The following is a 6,639-nucleotide window of genomic DNA, read 5'->3' as shown; positions in this document are numbered from 1 at the left end:
TCCAAGCTCTCCTTGCGGGGTGTTGGGAAATCGAGTCCCGAGACAGAGAGATACCAGACCTCCTTATCTAAACCAAGGTACAGAGCTGATTAGACCCTAAGAGAAATCTTTGATAGATTCTTGGCAAAGAATACTAAACTTATGCTACACCTCACTTATTTCTTCCCTCGTACTAGATTTAGGTTAGGTACATTGGGGTAGGTGTATTTTAGAAGCACCAGTTGAGTACATTTAGTCCTTATTTATTCATGTATGTATTTTATGGCTTAGAAACCATACCATGCTTTTACAGTATTATTTTATAATACTCTTCTTGCTGCTCGGTCTTGCTGGCTTTGAGCTGTAAGCAATTGGCAGTCAGTCACTCTGCTGCATCCGCTAAGCCACTTTGGAACTTGGCCACATCGTCCTGACAGTCATTGGAGAGGGCAAATACAAGTTGAGTGTCATCAGCATATGACACAATCGTCAGCCCTCTCCTTTTGGCTAGTAAAGCCAGCGGCAGAACATACAAGTTGAAAAAGTGTAGGACTTAGCACAGAGCCCTGAGGAACCCCCTGTTTGATGATATACATCCTAGATGAAAAAGGGGGAGCCGAGACTCGGAAAAATTTATCTGAGAGAAAAGAGGAGAGCCAGGTCAGGGCGGCGCCCACAATGCCAGCCTCCTTCAGCCTTTGAATCAGGATCTGATGCGAGACCGTATCAAAAGCGGCACTGAGATCCAACAGGGTCAGTGCTGAGGACCGCCCCTCATCCAAAGCAGCTCTCAGATGTTCAGATACGGCTAAGAGGGCCGATTCAGTGCTAAGGTTAAGACCGAAGCTACACTGAGAGGAGTCCAAGATCTGGTTTTCCTCCAGGTAGTTAGAGAGAATCTAATTGACATGTGCCTCTAATTTTAGAAATCCAAGGCAGCAGGGAGATAGGACGGAAGTTCTCCAACTTAGTCGGGTCTAACGTGGGCTTCTTTAGGAGCGGCATGACAACGGCCTGCTTCCAAGCGCTAGGAACAATGGCCCTGGCCAGAGACAGATTAATGATTCAATAGAACCAACAGTATTCTCCTCAGATGTTCCGGCTTCATGAGATCAGTAGGGGAGCCGGATTTAACCTTCCTGCAGAGTATGGTGAGCACTTCTTCAGTAATGGGTGGGAAGGTGACTAATGCATGGGCAGAGGGAGATAGATCCTTCGAATCACTACCTAGAACCATCAAGGGGAAGGTTTTATAGATGTCTTCCACCTTATTTATGAAAAAAGTGGCTAGGTCCTCGCAATGCTCACTGGACTGGACTATAGGTGCCTTGGGTGCCCCCGCGTTTTTCAGGGTAGTGATGATGGAAAAGACCTTCTTGGTGGAGTTCTGAATATTTCTAATCTCCTCAGAGAAATAGGAAGCCTGTGCTTTCTGCAGCCCTGTGGTATTTTTTTTATAGCCGATTGGTAATTGCCTTTCAAGAAAGTATCAAAGTCACGCCTCCACTCCCGTTACAGCCTTTTACATGCTTTACGCATGAAAGAAAGGATGCCATTGTACCAAGAATTAGACTTGGTACTTCGCCGCTTCGACCATTTGGCCGGAACCACAGCATCCAATGGGAATTTGAGCCAGTTGGTAAAGGCATCACTGGCCAGATCAGGCTTGTCTGGCCAGCAAGGCAAACTAGATGAAAGGCAGGTGCAGAGCTGATCAAAGTTTAATTTATGCCATGGACGGTGAAGGGTAAACTACTGATGGGGCCTGCGAGAACTACTGAGAGTTCTAGAAGTGTGGTGTACAATGCTTGATGGGCCCATATGGGAGCTATTTAAATCAGTGTAAGTGATGTTTGCTTGAGCTTTCGAACCAGAAAGGGAAGGAGTGGGAGAGGCGGAAAAGTGTAGGCAAATATCTTTGACCAATTGATCCATAGGGCATTTCCTTTGGAGAGAGGGTGTGGGAACCTGGAGGCGAAGTTTGGGCATTTTGTGTTGTTTACTCTGGCAAACAGATCTATTTGTGGGGATCCCCATTTTTGAAAGTATGGAAGGAGAACTTGGGGATGAAGTTCCCACTCATATATTTGCTTTCTAGTTCTGCTGAGGAGATCAGCAATTTGATTGTTGAATCATGGAATGTGTTCTGCCAGAAAATTAATTTTGTGATGAATTGCCCAGCTCCAGATGGTCAGAGAGGCGTGGCAGCTGGACAGTGTGTTCCCCCTTGTTTTTGTACATAGTACATGGCTATCATGTTGTCTTTGCGGATTAGGACTACTTTGCCTATGAGATGCGACTGACAAGCTTTGAGTGCTAGAAATACTGCTAAAGCTCTAGATAGCTGATGTGGAGATGTTTGTGCTTGTTGTCCCAAAGACCTTGAATTGTGTAATTGTGGAGATGGGCACCACAACCTGTGAGAGATGCTTCTGCTGTTAGCACAATCGGTGGAACGGGGTCAATGAAAGGCTGCCCTTTTGATATGTTTTGTGGGTTCCACCACTGCAGAGAGCGATGGTTGCATCTGTCTAACAACAGTAGATCTGTTAATGGACCCTGTGGCTGATTCCACTGACGTGCTAAGCATTCTTGCAGAGAACGCATGTGTAGTCCTGTATGAGGCACTATTGTAATGCATGAGGCCATTACTCCTAGCAGTTGCATAAAGGTTTTGACTGGCAAGGTTTGATTGGCTTGAAACTGTGATAACAGAGTTTGAATATTGCGAATTCCGGCTGCACTGGGAGAGGCTAGAGCTGTGTGAGTGTTGAGAGTCACTCCCATATAAGATTATATTAGTAAAGACTGTAGATGAGACTTTTGCTTGTTGACGGTGATGCCCAATTGGTACAGCAGGTTTAAAGGGGTTTGAGTGTATAGTGGTAAGCTCCAGGCAATAAACATGTCCGATAAGATCTATCACCCATTTGTTGGATGTTCTAGATCGTCAAATGGGGGAAAATTGTTGGAGGTTTCCCCCTACAGCTGTTATATAATCGGGGGGAAATGTGGGTAAGCCACCGCTTGTTGGGAGAAGGGGAGTTGTGTGTTGAGGAACCTCTATCCCTACTGTTGGAATTGTTCCATCTATACCCTCCTCTATAAAAACCTCTAGAAGGAGAGGATTGGTTGTTGCCTTTTTGAGAGGAAGCATTCAGGTTGGAGGATGTGGACTTGGATCCTCCTCTGTGAAAGGTGCGGCGAAAGGAACCTCTATTTAATGGAGATTGCCACTTCTGTGTCCTTTTTCAATTTTTCCAAAGCCTGATCTACCTTAGGTCCAAACAAGTGTTGTTTATCAAAATGGGTGTTGAAAATGGACTGCTGAACCTCAGGTTTAAACCCAGATATTCTAAGCCATGCATGCCTTCTGAGGAGAATGCTGGTATTTATCTCCCTAGCTGCAGTGCCAGCAGCTCTAGAGCATATCTGATAGAAGAGTTAGAAATTGGTACGCCCTCCTGAACTAACTCTTGTGCTTTATATATTTGAAAAGTTTTATATAGTGCAAACAAGACCCATGCGGGTATCAGAGTGCTTTACACTATGAGGAGAGCAATAATCAAGAAAACATTTAAACATGGTAAAGGTACAAACGGTGTAGCAGAAAAATAACTAACAATATAGAGACATTGAGAATCTAAACCAGGAATCTGTTCAATAATAAGAGTTCGATTTTTTCCTTACAGGACATACTGGAGGGAGTCAGTCTTATATCAGGGGGAAGAGCGTTCCAAATTCTAGGAGCAAGGCCCGAGAATGATCCGTTATAGATTTTGTTCTTGCTGAACTGCTTTGGTTTAAGTAGGAGGGTGGAAGTACTTCTGGTGGATCTAGCGCCTCCTGATAGCTCAAGTTTGCTGGCGATAGAGGTTGGGGTGTTGAAATGTAGAGATTTGTGTGTCAAGCAGGCAATTTTTTGTTGGATTCTTGCTTCGTAGGGGAGCCAGTTGAGGGATTTAAGGTCAGGGGAGATACGATTGAACCGTTTTGACCCCGTGATGAGCCTTGCCGCCGAGTTGAGTGAAGCCCTTAAGGGGGCTGTTGTGGCCCTAGGTAGGCCAATGAGAGTAGCGTTTCCATAATCCAATCTAGGGATTATGAGTTCTTGCACTGCCAGTTTGAAGTCTTTTTCCTGGAGGAAAGGTTTTAGTTTACATAGTATACTCAGTTGTAAGTTTACTCGTTTGGTGGTGACACTGATGTGTTCCCACATATTAAGAGTTTTGTCCAGGGTTATACCTAGTGACTTGGCTGATTCAATCAATTGCGGTGTGCAATTAAAAGCTGTTAAATGCTTCATCCAATTCGTTCTTGAGTGTATCTGGTTAGGTGAGGCGGTTAGAAAGAATCCAGTTTTTTGCATGTTGAGTTTGAGATGGTTGCATGCTAACCAATTTTAGGTTTAAATCTTTTTTATTAATTTAAAGGACATAACAAGATTCAATGAGTTATACGTAGCCCCATTTGGTGGCCGTAGGAATTGGCAGTGTTATATAGCGCATCATAAAAGAAACTAGAAACAACAACCGAACTTCCCTCCCTCCTTTATTCCATCAGTCCAGAAAGAAGAAGCGCATGAATGGTGCAAGAATTTTCAGTTTGTTGGAGGTTGGGCTGGGTCTTGCCACAGCGCAGTGAGACGTAGCAGCCGCAGGTCTTTGGGGCAAGTTAGCTCGCGGAATTCAGAGCATAGCAGGGTTACAAAAGGATGCCACAGTTCAGCATAAGTGGCCCCACCCCCCTGGAGTGAGAAGGAGATGCGTTTCATACCTAGCACATACCATAGCCTGTGCAACCACCCCTGTAGCAATGGGACTCTGTCTGTGCCAAGTGGGACAATATGTTCTGTAGTGCCGCTCCCAGAGCTTTTCCCATCTGCCTGCCCTTGCTGGACGAGAGGAAATGTGAGTCTATCGGGCAAACCCAGGATGACGCATGCCGAGAAGCGTAATATGGAAGTGTCGAAGTGTTTGTTGATCTCATCTAAAATTTGTTCCCAGTACTGTGCAAGAGTGGGACATTCCCATAGCAGGTGGATCAGTGTACCCTCTGCCCCGCATCCCCATCCAGCAACCCGTGGAGAGGCTAGGGTCGCTCTTGTGCAGTCTGGGGGTGCGATACCAGTAGGTAGTTATGTTAGTGGCAGATTCTATACTAGAAATATTGTGCGCTGAGTGTCTGGCCCTGTAAAAGATATCCCCCCATTCCTTCCGAGATTGTGTCCACCCCAGTTCTATCTCCCATCTCTTCTGGCCTGCAGATTTGGTTAGCTGTTACGGGGGCCGTAGCATGTGATAAAGCTCCGTAATAAGCAGTCTATTTGAATGGTGAGTAGCCACTTCTCGTAAGGAGTAAGCCTCCACGCTTTAGCGTATCTGTGGCTGCATTATCCAGTGGAGTATCTGCTGGTAGTGGTATCATTCGGTTTCGGGCAGTGCAAAATCAGATCGGAAGTCTTCGAAAGACAGGGGGCCCTTGGCATCGAAAAAGTGAACTATTGATCTATGTCCCTCCCCGTCCCAGTGTCTAAAAGCTACCAAATCAAGACCCATGTTGAAATCAGGGTTATTGGTTATGTGGGTGAGTGGTGATGGGAAGGTAGTAAAGCCGCTGCGTGTAGCTGTTGCATCCTAAGTCTTTAGGGTGGCCCTTGTGATCAGCGAACCATATAGCCCAGGGGTTCAAGAGGCTTTGCGGAGGAAGGGAATCTTCTAGAGGGACTGGCAAGCCAATGCTCGCTCCATGAATAGCCAGTGTTTCTCAGATTCCATCTGAGACCACTCTAGCAAGGGTCGTAGCGGAGTGGCCTTATAGTAGTGATCTAGATTAGGGATCCCCTGACCCCCTCACCAAGGTGTCTAAAGCTCATGTCTTTACTTCTTCTTGGTTTCTTATCTGCCCAAACAAAGGAAAGGAACTGACTTCGAAGCTGTTTCAGCATGCCTGGGAGGGGGGGGGGGGGGGGGGTTCTACAGCAATGTCTGAAAAAGGTAAAGTATGTTGGGAAGAACACTCATCTTAAGGGATGCCACCCGCCCCAAGCAGGAGAGGCTAAAAGGTTGCCAGCGGTGCAAGTCTTGTTGGATCTGCTTTAACAGATGAGGATAATTTAGGTTAATTTAGGGAAACTGTTCTTTGAGTAGATACCATCAGTTTGATGCCTAGATAAGGAATGGCTTTCTGATCCCAATGAATGGGGCAGGCCTGTTTAAGTATGGCAATAGTAGGCAGCTGTAAAGAGAACCCTTGGTCTTGAGATTTTGACATGTTGACTCAGAAGCCCGATGCGGTCACGAACATCTCTAGTTCATAGAAAAGCCTGTATCGACGTCGGGGGGGCCTCGAGCGTAGCGATTGCGTCAGCCGCGTACAAACTGATCACCTATGATCTGTTGGTTTTCCCGCACCCTCTGTGCTAGCGGCTCCGTGTATAGGGCGAACAACAATGGGGATAGAGGACAGCCCTGTCTAGTTCCTCTTGCTATCGAGAAGGGGTCTGACATAAAGCCATTTATTCGAACAGTAGCAGGGGGATGACTGTAGTTGCTGAACACCCATCTGCGGAAGCAGCTCCCTACCCCAAACTGCTCCAGGGTGGCCTTCAGGAAGGGCCAATGCACTCTGCCAAACACCTTTTTGGCGTCAACAGACAGT

The sequence above is a fragment of the Lissotriton vulgaris genome, chromosome 11 (genome assembly GCF_964263255.1).
Source record: "Lissotriton vulgaris chromosome 11, aLisVul1.2, whole genome shotgun sequence".
Lineage (NCBI taxonomy): Eukaryota > Metazoa > Chordata > Amphibia > Caudata > Salamandridae > Lissotriton > Lissotriton vulgaris.
This window is presented reverse-complemented; position numbering follows the sequence as displayed.